This window comes from Oryx dammah, unplaced genomic scaffold (genome assembly GCF_014754425.2).
Source record: "Oryx dammah isolate SB20612 unplaced genomic scaffold, SCBI_Odam_1.1 HiC_scaffold_4, whole genome shotgun sequence".
Classification (NCBI taxonomy): Eukaryota; Metazoa; Chordata; class Mammalia; order Artiodactyla; family Bovidae; genus Oryx; species Oryx dammah.
The window spans coordinates 26,466,824-26,484,709 of record NW_024070188.1 but is presented as its reverse complement, the minus strand read 5'-3'; the positions used below and the strand labels follow the sequence as shown (position 1 = coordinate 26,484,709).

At 35.5% G+C, this 17,886-nt stretch overlaps 1 protein-coding gene across 6 annotated transcripts in view; it reads right to left on the bottom strand.

Annotated features, from left to right (window-relative positions):
* Positions 1–17,886, bottom strand: part of REV3L (REV3 like, DNA directed polymerase zeta catalytic subunit) — a 169,012-nt gene that overhangs the window by 146,725 nt on the left and 4,401 nt on the right. For 2 of the 6 annotated variants that reach the window (XM_040238484.1, XM_040238485.1), the window contains exon 2: positions 11,881–12,008. The exons of the other annotated variants lie outside the window; for them this stretch is intronic. The gene's annotated coding sequence lies outside the window, so the exon portion shown is untranslated. The remainder of the gene's footprint in view (positions 1–11,880; positions 12,009–17,886) is intronic. 6 annotated transcript variants of the gene reach the window in all.

Here is a 17,886-nt window from a genome sequence, read left to right as displayed (position 1 = left end):
AATTACAAATTTATCTTTTACTAATAATCTAAAAGATCTCAGTACATGCTAAAAAGTGTATGCCTCTATACCATAACTTCACTTATTGACATATACTTAAAGAATAGCAACAGCAACTATTATCATTAAAGAAACTTCTCTAAAGATAAATCTCATCATATGGGGAGGTGAGGAGAGTATAGGAAAAAAACAGAAAAAGCCCAGAACAAATCATACAAGAGCTATGAGACAGTATTTTATGATCTAACATACATATAATTGAAATCACACAAACAGAAGAGAGAGAGAGAACAGGTCAAAAAAAAGAAGATAATGACTGAGAATTTTCCAAACTAAAAGATATAAACCATAGAACCAAGAAGCACAAAGAAAACCAAAGAGACACAGCATTTTCAAAAGTAAAGACACATTATATTCAAAGTCAGAGAAAATCTTAAAAAGACCAAAAAAAAAAAAAAAAAGAACATTTAATATACAGAGAATCAAAGAATTAACAATAGAATCACATCTTTTTTGGCTGCACCATGCAGCTTGTGGGATCTCAGTTCCCCAACCTGGGATCAAATCTATGCCCTGGCAGTGAAAGCAACAAATCCTACCCATTTGAGTGCCAGGGAATTCCTTAGACTGACATCTTTCAAGTACTAAAAGAAAAAAAGCAATCTACAATTTCATACTCAGCAAAACAAATGAAGGAAAATAAAAGAGAAAAATACTTTCTCTTTCAGAAAATAAAAAAACTGAGTAATTCATTACTCCTAGATTTGCCCTATAGTAAATTATAAAGGAAGTTTTTCAAGTGGATGGAATATGACAGCAGAAAAAAGCTTTTATCCACACAAATCAACAACACTAGAAATGACATAAATGAAAGTAAATATAAAACCTCATCTACTTCTTATTTGTAATTTCTCTAAAACAACTGTCTGAGGCAAAAATAGATGTACTGAGTTCTGATAACATGTATTCAGTTCAGTTGCTCAGTGGTGTGTCCGACTCTTTGCAACCCCATGGACTGCAGCACGCCAGGCCTCCCTGTCCATCACCAACTCCTGGAGTTTACTGAAACTCATGTCCATTGAGTTGGTCATGCCATCCAACCATCTCATCCTCTGTTGTTCCCTCAACCTCCTGCCTTCAATTCTGCCCAGCATCAGGGTCTTTTCCAATGAGTCAGCTCTTCTCATCAGGTGGCCAAAGTGTTCAGAGTTTCAGCTTCAACATCAGTCCTTCCAATGAACACCCAGGACTGATCTCCTTTAGGATGGACTGGTTGGATCTCCTTGCAGTCCAAAGGACTCTCAAAAGTCTTCTCCAACACCACAGTTCAAAAGCATCAATTCTTCGGTGCTCAGCTTTCTTTATAGTCCAACTCTCACATCTCTACATGACTGAAAAACCATAGCCTTGACTAGATGGACCTTTGTTAGCAAAGTAATGTCTCTGCTTTTGAATATGCTGTCTAGATTGGTCATAACTTTAACATGAATAAAAGTATCATATGTCTGCATGACAACAAATGCACAAAGGATAAGCAGGAAGAATTTAGAGTAAATAGTTTTAGAATTCTTATAGTATGCTTCTGCTGCTGCTAAGTCACTTCAGTTGTGTCCGACCCTGTGAGACCCCATAGACGACAGCCTACCAGGCTCCTACGTCCCTGGGATTCTCCAGGCAAGAACACTGGAGTGGGTTGCCATTTCCTTCCCCAATGTATGAAAGTGAAAAGTGAAAGGGAAGTCGCTCAGTCGTGTCTGATTCTTCGCAACCCCATGGACTGCAGCCTACCAGGCTCCTCTGTCCACTGGATTTTCCAGGTAAGAGTACTGGAGTGGGGTGCCATTGCCTTCTCCTCTTATAGTGTGTGTGTGTGTGTATATATATATAAATTTACATACTATTATATAATGGAAGACTTGCTTGGTTACAAATGTATATTATAAACCCTAAGACTACCACTAAATTAAGTTCAAAAAGAGGTACAAATAAATAAGCAGATAACAGCAGATAAATATCAAAATTAAATAACATGTCATCTGGTATAAAAATCAGTGTTTCTTAGGACACACAAAAAAGTAAGACACTATCAAGAAGCATGACAGCTGAAATGGTAGCCCAGCCTGCTTTCTCTTTTAATACTAAACTGATAGAAGACAAAAGGCATTGACCAGAGCAAACATACCATGGTGAAAGCAGCTATTTATAATAGATGGGAATAATAAAAAATATCCAGGTAATCCAAAAGAGGAAAAACAGAATAACAGAAAACAGCTGGCAGAGTGGTAGATTTTAGTTCAATCATATTATTAATTACATTAAATATAATAAACCTAAACACATCAATTAAAAGAGACTGTCAGATTAGATAAACTAATAAGTCCAACTGTATACTATCTAACTTCTCAGGTAGCACCAGAGGTAAAGAACCCGCTTGCCAATAAGGGAGATATAAGAGACCCGAGTTCAATCCTGGGGTTGGAAAGATCCCCTGGAGGAGGGCATAGCGACTCACTCCAGTATTCTTGCCTAGAGAATCCCATAGACAGAGGGGCCTGGTGGGCTACACTCCACAGGGTGACAAAGAATCGGAAACAACCGAAGCAACTTAGCACGCACACGTATACTGTCTGTAAGAACCCCATTTGAAAAATAAAAGCGTAAGTCGGTTCAAAGTACAAGGATGGGAAAAGCTATGTTAGGAGACAATTCTCCATGGGCCTCTGTTATGGTATCTGTCTTTGAATCTACTACAGGTTGTAACTGACCTGCAACCACCTTCCACCTGTAGTTGCTCCTTAATAGTAGTCAATAAAGTGGAGAGTCAGAAATCTACTGTCTATAGCCAGCATTTATGAAACTTATGGCAAATTAACCTGTTACCTTTCAAGAAGACAAAATCTCAGGCGCTTCACAATTCTTAACATGATATATATACCATGTTAAAAAATAATCAAAAGAAAGCTGGAGTGGCTATATTAATAAACAGACAAGGAAGACTTACAGAATAAGAAACATTACCAGGGATTAATAAGTCCTTTCACCAAGAAAACATAATTCTAAATATACAAGGACATAATAAAAACTTCAAAATACATGAAGCAAAAACTGATAGAACTGAAAGAGAGACAGGCAAATCCACAAGTTGGAGACTGTAACACTCCTCTCAATATTTGAAAGATCAAGATGATAAACATATGGAAAAATTCAACCTTACTATTGAGAGAAAATATACAAACTCACAACGAAAGAGATCAGTTACACTTGTAAGAATCTATTTAAAACTTGAGAAGTTTGACAAATGTGAATATTGGTGAAGATGAGGGACATCAGAAACTCTAATAAACTGCTAGTAGGCAGTGTGATAGAACCACTCTGGAAAACAATTGGGCATTACCTAATAAAACAGAGAATGTGCACATTCTGCCACAGCAATTCCACCCTTAGTATAAATTCTTATACATATGCACTTGAAGACATGCTAAATTCTTATTCACTAGAAGGCATGTACAAGTTTTCATAATGGCATTGCTAACAACTGAGGATTAAAAAAAAACAGGAAACAACTCAGATGTCCAAAGATAAGAGAATGAATAAATAAAACTGATATATTCATATAATACAATACAGCAGTAAAAAGGAATGAATTACAGCTGCATAATACAACACAGATGACTCCTTATAACATAATGTTGGGTTGGTGGGGGTCACAGAAGAACAGATACACATAAATAACTCTAAAAAGATAAAAGCCAAACAATATATTGTTTAGAGATATTTACAAATGAAGTAAAACTATAAAGAAAAACAAGGAAATAGACAGATAGGAGAGGAGAAGGCAATCAGAGACTTCAAAGATATTTGTACGTTCTATTTCTTATTCTGAGTAGTAAAAAGATTTTTTAATTAATTTACTTATTTTAATTGGAGGCTAATTACTTTACAATATTGTGGTGGTTTTTGCCATACATTGACATGAATCAGCCACGGGTGTACATGTGTCCCACATCCCGACTGCCCCCCACAACCCTCCCCATCCCATCCCTCAGAGTTGTCCCGGAGCACCGGCTTTGAGTGCCCTGTTTCATGAATTGAACTTGGACTGCTCATCTATTTCACATATGGTAATATACATTTTCAATGCTATTCTCTCAAATCATCCCACCCTCGCCTTCTCCCAGAGTCCAAAAGTCTGTTCTTTATATCTGTGTCTCTTTTATATTCCTTAATTTATACATACTATAGATATTCTTTTATTATATATTTATAATTAAAATTCATATTAAGAATAAGTAATAAATATGGATTCACTTAGCAAATATTGAAAACAAAAAAATGTTGAACAAAATCACCAAATAAAGGACAACACCCCTGATGTTCCTCAACATTGAGAGGTACACGGCCACTCTAGATACCGGGTATACTTGGCAGGATATAAAACATGAAACAATATGCCAGCAAGGCAGTGTCAGGCAGTTACTCTTCAGCAGGAGTTTTCACACCAATTCAGGGAGTTTTCCCTTTGGCCTTCCAGGTGGCAGGTTAAGTAAAAGGAATGAAATCACAAAGGCTGGTGCCGTATTCAACTTAGCTTGGAAATACTGAATAGTAATCACCATCTTCATCTATTGACAAAGATTCCCAGACACAGAATAAACTTGCTCTACTGTAAGAGTTATTACCCAGCGAAGCCCAAAGCAGGTGTCTCCCACTGCTATTAATATTTACAGTTTATTCACAGTCCTCCTGGCCGATATATATGTACTTTACTAACCATGATTCATTTTTACTAAAAGCAATGGTGCTTGGTTACACAACGACATTCTATTTCTATCATTTCCAGGTGAATAAAGCTAGAGAGTTAACCCAAGACCAAAACAGTCCAAAAAATAAAGAAAAGCTATTAATTCTTTACTCACATTAAGTGAGATTAAATTTAGAATGGTACTAAGCTAAACAGCTATTAATATATTTCACTTAAAATGCCAAAGATTTTAAGACACCATTAATTTTTATACGACTAAGAAAGAACATTCTTCCAATTAAATATGGTGCACCACTGATTGGTAGCTTCCCTGATTCTTTCCCAAATGAAAGAATCCAAATACGGGAGGCCTGGGTTCAATAACCTGGGTTGGGAAGATCCCCCAGAGGAGTGCGGGGCAAACCAGTCCAGTATTCTTGCCTGGAGAATCCCCATGGACAGAGGAGCCTGGCAGGCTATAGTCCAGGGGATCGCAGAGAGTAGGACACGACTGAGCAACTAAGCACAGCACAGCTGGTGGCTCAGATGGTAAAGAATCTGCCTGCAATGTAGGAGACCTGGGTTCGATCCCTCGGTTAGGAAGATCCCCTGGAGAAGAAAATGACAACGCACTCCAGTATTCTCACCTGGAGAATTCCATGGACGGAGGAGCCTGGTGGGATACAGTCTATGGGGTCCCAAAAAGTTGGACACGACTGAGCGACTAACCCTTTGACTTTCTTTACCACTGATTGTAAGCTACATCCCCTACTGAGCTATAAAAATGGAGAGGGGGAGATAAACATCTTAGAATCAACTGAATACAAAATAACTCTTCCAGTTTTCCACTAAAATATTTAAGATATGCTGTGTTATTCTCTCCCTGGGAGACAAAATCCACTCAAACAGAAACTGGTCCCCTACTAAAAACTTTCTAAGATGAGCTAGGTTGTATTTTCTCACTCGATAACAAGGTTATATTTTCTCACTCAATACCTCTCTTTTTTCATCTATTCTAAAAACACAACTCTCACTATCAGCAAAACTGGAGAACAGCTCTCTTCATTCTGGATGTTAAACGAGCTTCCATCACTGAGAAAAATCATCAGAAGTTTTAAGGGCTTTCGTAACCTGGAGACTTTCATATAATGTTCCGGAGTAAAGACAGACAGACAGACAGAAAGCACCACAAGTTATCCCAGAGTAAGTCTGCTCCCACATGTCAAGAGACTGTACAGTCAGAATGGGGGAAAACAAGCCTCAGTCCAGCAGGGGCACACAAAATGAATGTTTTCATCTAAATGGGTTGTGCTCAACCACTAGCTCTGTATAACTGGGAGGGCAATTCTATCAGTTTATAAGCAAAAGTGAAGACAATCAATTGGACTTCCCATACTCTGTCAACTTGCAAACAACAGGACCAGGTAAACAGCCTCTTGTTCACAGATTGATAAACTTGGGGCTTATACAAACATTAAGCACATTTTAAACTGCCAAAGAAATGAAAATGTAATGAAAAATGGTACCTGAAAATGTATTTAAGGCAATCAAAATCAATCAATCAATCAATCAAACCTGGAGCTCAAGAAGGGGTATAGTAGTATGGGATAAATAGATCAGCAGTGGTGCTCATGCTTGCGCTCAGTTGCTCAGTCGTGTCGTGCTCCACACCAAGTTAATACATGGAGGTCAGTTTAAATTGCTCTGTTTAAATTTAATACACATGCTAAAGATTTTTTAAAGAGAAGATACACAGTTTAAAACATTCAACATTTATAAGATAGTCTTAAAAATTGGGAAGCCGAGAGTACAAAAATCTAAAATAAGCTAAACTCCTTGTATTACAAAAAAGAAAGTATTTTTTATTTGCTCCCAAATTTTGTAATTAAAGCTACAATTCGTATATATGCTTTTTAAAATGCTTACTGCATCATGCTTTTTAATAAAACACATAAAACAGAGTCTATGCTGCAAAAAACAGAAACCAAAGAGTTTAGACTGATTTAAAAAAATTATTTATAATGCTATTCAAATGCAGTCTATGAAGGAACTATTTGTTATAGGTTTGCAACAAGATAAGTATCAAACTAGAAACTCTTATAGTAGTTTGACAGGGGAATTCTATACCTGTTTAATAATCATGAAAAAAAGGGAGCTTGTATTTTGCCTGTTGGGTTTTCTTTCTCATTTCATTTTTCTAGTACTTACTTTTAATGTATTTTAAATATCAGAAAAAAAAAGAGATTCTTCCCCACAATTAGTTCGAAAAGTAGTCATATAAGACATAGCAGTTAAAAAGCTTCATGTGCCAAGTGACACCTCAGAATGTACAAATGTCAAAATAGAGATGCAAGGAAAAAACAAAGAACAAAATAAAGTGGGAGACTTCCATGACCTATTAGATTAAAATTAAGTAGAGAATGAAAACCAATTATGAAATGTCACATTTTCTTCAGGAAGTCATCTGTTATAAGATGTACCATCAGTTTAATACCAGCTTTTCAGGAGGAAAAAAATAGCTGTTTTAAATGTACACAGTGTGAGGTGTATTAACCTCAGAAATACTAGAATTTTTTTTTAAAAAGAATTAATCAAGGAAATAATAGTAGGGCAACAATTTGGTATCAAATAAATAGAAAACTTTGCAACAAAACATTTACAAAGATACTGAAAATATTATAGACCCTAAAAAATACCTCAACTTTGAAAACTTAAAAAGTATCTAAAGCATGGCAAAAACTGGTTTTCTACCATTTCCCACTATAAATTATTTAAGGATTACTGTTTGCTTTGCTTTTTTGATGCTCCTGGGTAAAACTATTAAGAAGGTTTGCTAACTTTAAAAACTTTTAAAAACTATATTAAATGACTTAAAACCCACTAATCTCTTCAGCCTTGCAGTTTTCTAATTCACTTTTATATAGAACTCCAAGGAAGAAGTCAAAGTATTCCATAATGTCAGATGCTGCACAGATCATAGATGCCTCTGCTATTATTCTCTTCCTAGCTCCTTACAACCTTATTAAAAATCTAGGATATTATTAGGATATGGGTAGCAGCATTATTTTGCTTTCTCAAAAAAAGGTCACAGTCTGTTTGTCTTTCTTCTTTGTGGCCCACTGTAAAAGTGCTGGCCTAATGTAGCCACCCTCAGATAGCTATACAGTTGATTAGGTAAAAGCTGGCTAAAGAGATAAAGGGTTATATGAGAGCATTACTTGAAACACTACCACTATATATATGTGTGTATATACTACACACATTACACACACAAAAACATACACACTGTACTAGACAAGACTCAAAGCAACATTATTAACAATTTATTCTAAGTAATAACACAAAAGTATTTTCCACCTATGCTATACACTCAATCATCTAAAAATTACCATCCAAAAAAAAAAAAAATTACCCTCCAAAGGATGATCCTACTTCTTAGACTAGTCTGCCAAAAGGACCGGTTCTCATGCTAGAACCAAACCTACAAGAGAAAGAAGTGTACTGAAGATAGGATCCTTCTGAAACTGTTCATTTTAAGTCAGAGTTTTGAAAGCTAATTTCTCTTAAGTTTTCTTCCATTCCCATACCTAAAACTTAACACAAGATTCAACTAAATGTGTTCTAAATGCCTCATATAAGATACAAACTTCTTTATAAAATGAAAAAATAAATAAAATGTATTTACCATAAGAACAAACTAGGAAAAATATTTGTAACTCAATTCACAGATAGGGACCAATCTCCCTAATATATGAAGAGCTCCTTGGAATCAACAATCAAAAGACCAAGACTCATAATAGAAAAGTGGGTACAAGATAATTGAGTAGTATCCTGAAAAGGAAATACAAACAGTTCTCAAATATATGGAAGGACACTCAATCTCACTTATAATAAAAGAATGCAAATTAAAACTACACTGAGATCCATATGTTTTATCTATTAGACTGATAAAGATCAAAATATCTGAGACCATAACCTTGGTGAAAATATGGGAAAAGTCTCATTATTGCTGGTGGGAAACTATAGCACAGAAACCACCTCTGTATTATAGTTTTTCTTACTGGAACTATCTTTCTAAAACATTTTAAAAATGTAGTACACAAGATATATTCAGCCTGGTGTGAGCTGTTGGTCATTTAAAAAAAACAAACTATTGTAGCTATCTGCTTTTATATATAGTTGGTCATTTAGAAAACCAAACTATTGTAGCTATCTGCTTTTATAGAATATTGTTCATAAAATGAAAGAGACAGGTAGATAAGTTTATGAAACTTGGACGATAAAGTGGCAGTACTGACAACAGTACTGCTCCATCTGAGCTCACCTCATGACAGCTTATTGTGCACTTAGTGGGCGTTTAATTAAATTTTCTGGGTGAATGGGACCAAGAATGATGCTGAGGGATGATCAGAATGGTGTAAAACAAGTGAGAATAAGAAATTAGCTAAATTTATCTGAATTGGTAAATTAACTGCTTAAACACTATACTTTTTCAAGAACAAGGCACTGTATACTGACAAATGTTTCCTAAAAAATGAGGCAGCAAGCAACAGAGGTATAGCGTACTTTAGCAGTAATGGTCCCCTAGTGGGTCACACAGTTAGGAAACTCCTCCCACACCAACTCCGGTCCTGGCTACATGATCAGGGGGCTAGCTGCTGGAAACACACAGATCTCCATCACTCTAGCACCAATATCCAGACTATGAGTGACACCATTCTAGGCCAAATAGCTTCCAGACGACCACTTGGCTGACCCAGCCACAAAAGCAAGCCCAGCCAGAAGCAGGAGCAGAATTGCTGAACTGAGCCCATGCCAGAATTATGGGCTAACAAATGGCTATTGTTTTATACAGTAAATTTTGGGGGGAGTTTTGTTATATAAAAATGGATACCAGTGGGGAGGTGAATAGGATTGGTGGTCAAGGAAAATTTTTGTTTTACCTGTTTTCTGCTTTTTAAATTTCACAAGAACATATTCATATACTATTTGTTTAACTTATAAAAGTATTTTTATATCAGATTGATATTATACTACTATCACCTTATAAACACATATACATAAAAACAAAATAATTCAGTCTAAATGGGAAAATGAATTTGAAAGGAGACATTAATATTGCTCAGGAAAAACAGGGTCAGTACAAAGTTGCAGGGTATATTTATTACAAAAAAAAAATTAGTGAATAAGAATACATTCATGATCAATGTCTTAATAATGGCTATTATCAGATTCTGGAAGTATTAGGAGACATACATCTCAGATTTTGCTTCCCTGCTTCTTCTGTTTATGCAGCTAATGACTTGGTACATATTCCCTCATTTTAGTTCTCACATGCTATGAAGTAAACATAAGCTGAATAACTTCAGGCAAAAGTTAGTTAACTTCTTTATGCCTCATTTCCTCAACTGTAAAATGGGGATAAAAGTACTTATTTTACAGAGTTGTGAAAATTAAAACACTTAGAATAAGACACACAGTAAAGGGCTCAATAAATGATCTATAACCTCTGTTAGTAAAATGATGTAAACTTAAGGTCTTTTGACTAACTTGGCTTCTATTTTATAACCACTAAGCATCATCAACCAAAGTGTGATATATCAAAATTAATTTGAAAAATTTTCCTAAAGACTTCATTAAAAAAAAAAAGACAATCTTATTAAAAAGCAAAACAAAACCTAGGAATATACATTTTTTTTAAAAAATGAAGAAAACTATAACTCCAAACAAATTCAAAGGTTTCAATTTGTGTGTGTGTTACAAATTCAGAAAAGGCAAAAAAAGGGAGCAATAGTTCCTACTGTCACCTTTGCAATGACCTCTGGCACAGACACCTCCAACTCATTCTACTACCATTTAAAACAACAAAAAAAGAAGTCTTTAGAAAGTAAGGCTCTTTCATAAGAAATACACTTCACTTAAACTGCAATATTGGAAAACTGTAGTTACTCCTTGATCAATGGCTTAACACTGCCCCTTTTCAGGGCAAGATCAGGCCTGGACAGTTTTCTGTCTATATATGTATAAATCAACAATTTTAAAAAGAAAAATCAAGCCCCTTTTCAGGGCAAGATCAGGCCTGGGTAGTTTTCTGTCTATATATGTATACATCAACAATTTTAAAAAGAAAAATCAAGCCTGGGTAGGGTACTTAAAAAAAAAAAAAGATGATTTTTCAAGTGTTTTAAACTGGTAATCACCTAGACTTTAGACATGTGAGTCAATGACCAACTGGAAAAAGCCTTATACCACAACGTATAGGTAGTTTAGTCTGTCCTATTGTGAGGAATGAATAAATGCTATAAAAACTCCATTTTTCATTCCAATTCAACTCAATTTAAAGAGCACCTGGTATACACATAGTAATGTGGCAGATTCCGGACTTAGAAGGGCTGCCGCTAAGTCGCTTCAGTCGTGTCCGACTCTGTGCGACTCCAGAGACGGCAGCCCACCAGGCTCCCCCGTCCCTGGGATTCTCCAGGCAAGAACACTGGAGTGGGTTGCCATTTCCTTCTCCACCGCAGGAAAGTGAAAAGTGAAAGGGAAGTCGCTCAGTTGTGCCCGACTCTCAGCGACCCCCTGGACTGCAGCCTACCAGGCTCCTTCTTCCATGGGATTTTCCAGGCAAGAGTACTTAGAAGGGTTAGAAAAGAAAGAAGTACTTAGAAGGGTTAGAAAGAAAGTAATAGTTATGTTACTATGTATGCCAGACAGTTCCTGGTTACTAGTATTTAATCATAATAATGCAGTGAGGTAGAAATTATTAAAACTCATTTTACAGAGGAGGAAATTAAGGCTCACAGAAATAAAATAACTTGTCCAGGGTTTCTCAGTAGCAGGAGGGTCCTGGAATAGGGCTGTGGGGCAGGAGGAACAGGAAGGTAGTGCCATATGACTATTCCTACAGACAAATACAACACTCAGTGCAGTCAGTCCTTCATTGGCAACGTGAAAGCAGGCTAGGACTGTGGGAAACCAAAGAGGATCTTTCGGGAATGGGCAAAGGAGTCACAGAAGGCTTTCAAATGGTTAATCTTTGAGTTGTTACTTTAAGGATGAGTAGATTTATAAACTTCAATGCCAAGGTTCACTCCCACCTCCCCTCATCCCCAATATATCAACCAAAATAAATTACTTACTTGAAATTGAGAAAAACAATTTTGAGAGAAATCTTCCTCAGATATTTTATTCCATAGTTTTAAAACAAATAATATGATGACAGATTAATTTTTAGGTTGCTTTTATGTGGCTTGTCTTGGTTTTTATTCTGAAATGAAATTTAGATTAGTCATTTTCTTGTTCTGAGAAACTAAGAGTATGCCAACATGTTTTAACTTCACATTTTTTTCACATATCAACATGTATTCTTACTTACAGAGTCTTGCATTTCACCATCTCAAACAATAGCTAATTTAATATATAAATTTACTTTGAAGTATAAATATATATGCAAAATAAGATAGTTCTTTTAATTCTTGTTATACTTCCTTGGTAATTATAATAAATAGAAAACTGTTGTTAAACTGTTATATATTACACAAGCATTTTTGAGGTAACACGCTTTTTTTAATTCTTTGAATCATTTATATAGTAAATGCTCTCTTAACCCAAAGAAAATTAAATAACTGTCCCCAAGGAAACTGACCTCAACATCTTGGTACTTCCCACAGCTATCATCTAAAAAGAAAACAGAATTGGACCAAAAAAACCTTAAATTTTCCAAAGACAATTACTGCCCTTTTTTCTCCAAATTTACTCTGTTAGGCATATATTCAATTTCTGCTGCAGAAAACAGTCCAGTTTGCCAATACTAATTAAGCAACAAAATATGTTTCACTTAAAAACGAAATGCTTAAAAATCTACCAAGAACTGGAAAAAACACAGGTCATCTGGAAAACTTAAAAAATGACAAAAAATAAAAACAAAAAATACCCCACCCAACCACACACCAAAAGGTTACACAGACTGTCATTAAGAGGGTTTTATTTATAATTTGTTTTAGCCTCAAAATGCACCTAACTTTATGTCCAGACAGTGAAGAATTTTTCTTTAAATTGCCTAAGACACCTACTCTTGCCTTATCTGGAAACTCTAAGTTAACACAATTTTACCCACAGTTTACTGTACTTCAACTCCCATGATTTATTTCCTCTCTCATTCAGTATCACTGTGGTGTTAAAAAGGCAGTCAGGTACCAAAAGTGACAGACCCCATCCCATGTTCCATATCTTAGTAAGTTTCCAAGTATTTCTAGGAAATATATATATATAAGGCTAATGGCAACATCCTCTGAAGCCTACTTAAACCCAACCTACTTAAAAACTCATTTTCCACTCATTTTTAATTCAACAAATTCTAATCAAATTAAAAGTAAGACCAGAAAATGTTTAAGTACAGTACCAGAGGAACTCTGAAAGGTCTCCTGGATCCACTGCCTTTCCCTTTGGAAAACTATATACATACAATTCTAGTATCAATTTTTGTTTATATCTGTCCTAAATTCTTGTTATAGACTAATCTATAGACATACACGTTATAGACATTATTTTTTAAAAAGAGCTACAATCATCACAAAACAAATGCAACTACAACCTATTCTACGGGAAGAGTCTAAACACTATTGAACACGGTAGGCCCTCTGAGATTTCTAAACTGTGTACATGCTTTCTTTTTTTTTTTTTTTTTTAACAATTCCTCTAAATTCTGTATGTTTGTTTTCCAATTATAACCAAGGCCTTTCCAATTCTCAGATGTGGGGAGACAGTGTGAGGTAGTAAGGGCTGAGAGTCAAAATCCTCAGTTTTTACACCCAGCCCCACACCAACCAATTATAGGATACAGGACACTGGACAAATCCTTGAGTTAATCTATCTAGACATCAGTTTTCTTTAAATAAAAGGAAAGAATTTCACCAGAACACTGTTTTCCAACCCCTTTCACATTGTAAATAATATTCATTCAGCACAGTAGCCAATAAGAAGTCTTTTGGAGGCATCAACATTGTGCTTGATGAAAAAAAATTATATTTTCTTTATATAATTATGAAAGAAAATTAAAACTTGTAGCAATATGAATGGATTTCAAATCCAACCTTTTCCACATTAGGGACATTTCAAAATAACAATGATGCTTAATTTTTGCAGAACATACATATGCTATTAGGCAGTCACCTTTCAGCAAGCTAAATGGCACATCAGAAAATGGCTAAGAGGATCCAATAAAGGCAAAGTATAGGCTAAGAGCTAGGCCCCAGAGCAACATCCTGCCACCCTGTCCTTTCATCATCAGATGATGCTCTCTCAAGCACCCAGAATACAAACTCCAGTAACAGTTTCATGATCCCTTCTCCATAAGAAGCAGCTACAGTCTCTGGTTGGCTGAAGCAGATTTCAAGTATCACTGGTAAAGCACTTTCTTTAACATACTTAAAATACCAAATAGAGCAATAACTGCTGGTTGTGCTCATCATGGGGCTTCCTTGGTGGCTCAGATGGTAAAGAATCTACATGCAATGCAGGAGACCCAGGTTCAATTTCTGGGTTGGGAAGGTCCCCTGGAGAAGGGAATGACAACCCCACTCCAGTATTCTCACCTGGAGAATTCCATGGACAGAATCCCAAAGGGAGCCTGGCGGGCTACAGTCTATGAGATCGCGAAGAGTCAGACACGACTGAGCGACTAACACACTTGGGCTGTGCTCATCATGCGATCTGCTTAAGGCGCCCCACAGCCTGCCTTCAGACCCCGCTCCACTAGGGCCTACCACCTCCAGAGAGCCACACAACATCAAGCGGAAGCTCTGAATTAGAAGACCTCTACTAAAACCTGAAATTAAACAGTACTGCAGTAATCATTTGACAACTAAATATTTATGACTACTATGACCTTATATTTTTGTTCTTCCTTACCAGTTGTTGCAAGCACAACATAATCTAAAAAAATTAACTTTGAATAAGTATCACACGCACATGGCAAAAAACCTCCAAAAGTTACTGAAGAGTATACTTAAAAAAAATTAGATTCCCACGTTTGTCCTGTAGGCCACCAGTTATCCTCACTGGAGGCAACCACTGTTGCAAAATTCTCATGTATCCTTTCAGATATATGTGTACATATATATACAATATATATTTATAAATATATTTATATTTACATATAAATATTTAATTTATATTATATATATATGTGTGTGTATATATATATATTTTTTTAAGCCACACAAATGGTAGCATACCACATATGGAGCCTTGCATCTTGCTTTTTTTCCTTTTAATATATCTTAGACATGGCACCAGAGCAGTACATATAGTACTGCCTCATCACTTTAAGGACTTGCCTAGTATTCCACTGGAGAGATACACCATAATTTACTTAACTACTGATTCACGCTTAGGTTATTTCCAACCTTTTGCAATGAGAAACAATGCTGCCACAAATATTCTTACATGCTCATTTGACACATACATAAAATCTTTTAGAGGATAAAATCCTTGAATGAAGTTGCTAGATCAAAATGTACATGAAAAAGAAAAGAAAGAATAAAAAAACAAGGGGGAGAAACTCCCTGGCAGTCCAGTGGTTAGACCTCTGTACTTCCAGGGGCCTGGGTTCAATTCATGGTAGGGTTAAGTTCCCACAAGCTGCGCAATGCAGAACCCCTCTCCCTCCAAAAAAGGAAGACGAACTACCAAAATATATATGCATCTTAAATTCTGAAAACGACTTCCAAATTGTTTTCCATAGAAAACGAACATTTTATATTCCCACCAGCCATATGTGAGAATGCCCATTTACCCTTCCTCTCATCCTCCTCAAGTTATACTGTATAATCAATCTTTTCTAATTAGGGATAAAAGGTATGTTGTAGTTTTAATTTACATCTTCATTATAATAAAATCACACATCTTTTCCTAAGAATTCTCTTTGTTCACTTTTTCTATTGGATTATTTTCTAGGAGCTCTTTGTATATTAAGCGGAAATTAGTCTTTTGTGAAAAGTGTACAAATAAGCTTTACCAGTCTATTTCTCTTTTAAGTTTATGATTTTTGTCTCTATATAGAATTTTACTTACATTGTAAAACTCAGCAATCTGGCTTCAGTCCTGTATCATATTTTGAAAGGCCTTCACCTTTCCCAGATTAAAATAATTATCTTATGTTTTCTGTTTCTACATTTAAATTCTCTGACTCATCTGGAAGCAAAGTTTTTACTTTTCCCGATGACTAAGTAGCTATTCCAACACTCAGTATTAAAGAATCTTCTTCCCTACTAATAGGAAAGGTAGCTTCCATTATCACACACTTAAGTTCTTACACACAAGTCAATTTCTGACCTCTGCTCTATTTCATTGCTATTTCATTTTGCTGTGTCAAAGACATGCTACTCTGCAAAACATTTTAAAATTAAAATCAGTTTACATATAAATAAGTATAATAAAACCAGAAATTATTGGCTTTCTTTAATATAATAATTCTGCAGTTCCTAAACTGAATTTATATAATCATATTCAACACTTTCATCATGCAATCACATATTTTAGTTGATACTTATTTGAGAGCCCAATATCAAACTCAAGGCTTTTTCTCATATTTCTGATAGTTTTTCCTTAATTTTGTATATATATTTTTCCAAATTATAAAATCAATATAGTCTCTGAAGAAAAGCTGAAAAATACAAAATACACCTCCCAGATATAAGCAACCTTTATATTTTGGTGCATTTTTAATAAATTATTATTTCATAAACTGATTTTTCTCACATAATATAGTGATAGCACTTTCCTGTATTATTTTATATTATACTTATATAATAATCATGAAAACATGATTTTAATGACAAATTCTACTAAATATTCCCAATTTATGTAACCACTTCTTGGTTGCTGAACATTTGAGGTTGTTCCTGTTATGCCTATCGTCTATTATTTATTAATTCTTGCAACAAATGCTTGAATTTCAAGCACTGTGGTAAGCAACCATTGGCTGTATAATGGTGAGCAAAAATGAACACATTACCAGCATTTATGGAGGTAACTGGGAAAAACAAACATTAATCTCCTATGTATATAAAAATGACAACTACAGCAAGTGTTATGAAGGAGAGTTTATGAAGCTTTGAGAGTCTATGGTAGGGAAGGCTTCCCTGAGGAAAGATAAATTGGAGTTTAGGTGAAGGAAAAGGAAAAACATTCTAGGCAGAGGGAACAGCAGGTTCAAAGGCTTCATTGTGGGAGGAGCATGGCAAGAGTAAGGGACTGAAATAAGGTCAATATGGCTGGAACATTAAGAGCAAGGCAAGAAGGACACGGCTCAAGCCATGACTGGATAGAGAGGCAGGGGCCCAACTGTGCAAGACCTTGCAAGACATGTAGCTTTGTCCTTATCCTAATGCAATGGAAAACTACTGAAGCATACCAAGTAGTAGGGGGACATAATAAGGTGTGCATTTTGAAAAGATCCCTCTGATTACAGTATAGAAAACAGATTAGAGGGGAACAGAATAGATTCGGGTAGGCCAAGATTAGGAGGCTATTGTTGTAAATGCATCCAAAAATGCTAGTAGTTTAGACTAGGGTGGTGATGGATAATGAAAGAAATAGACGGATTCAAAAGATAATCAGATTTTGTCAAAAGAATCACATTCATAGATCAAAATCCCTAAAACTGAAATTATTGGGTCAAAAAACAACATTTCAAGGATTCTGCTATGCATTGCCAAGCTACTGGGCCAAGAGCAGTTTTCTTTTCATTTGTGAATTACCTTGTATCTGTTCCTCTATTAGAATTTTTAAATTCTTTTGAAATTCCTTTAAAATGACTTAATCCATACTTCCTTCATGAAGCCTTCCCTGACTCCCCTTTTGGCCTGCCAGGTAGTCACTGAACATGTCCGCTTTGAGTCCTCACCTTGTCTTATACACATTTCTTTTACATTCCAATTAAACTATGTTTGAATTACGTTTACATGTCTATCATCTCTCCTACATTGTGAGCTTGTGGAGGGTAAAAGTTGTTCATAAGTTGTTCATTTAAAAAACAGCTCAATAATATGTACTAAGTTCTCATCAAGTGTTCACTGAATGAACTGAATCACATATTACAAGATTCCACTGTGTCCACAGATCTTAGAGGACTCCTGTTTAAA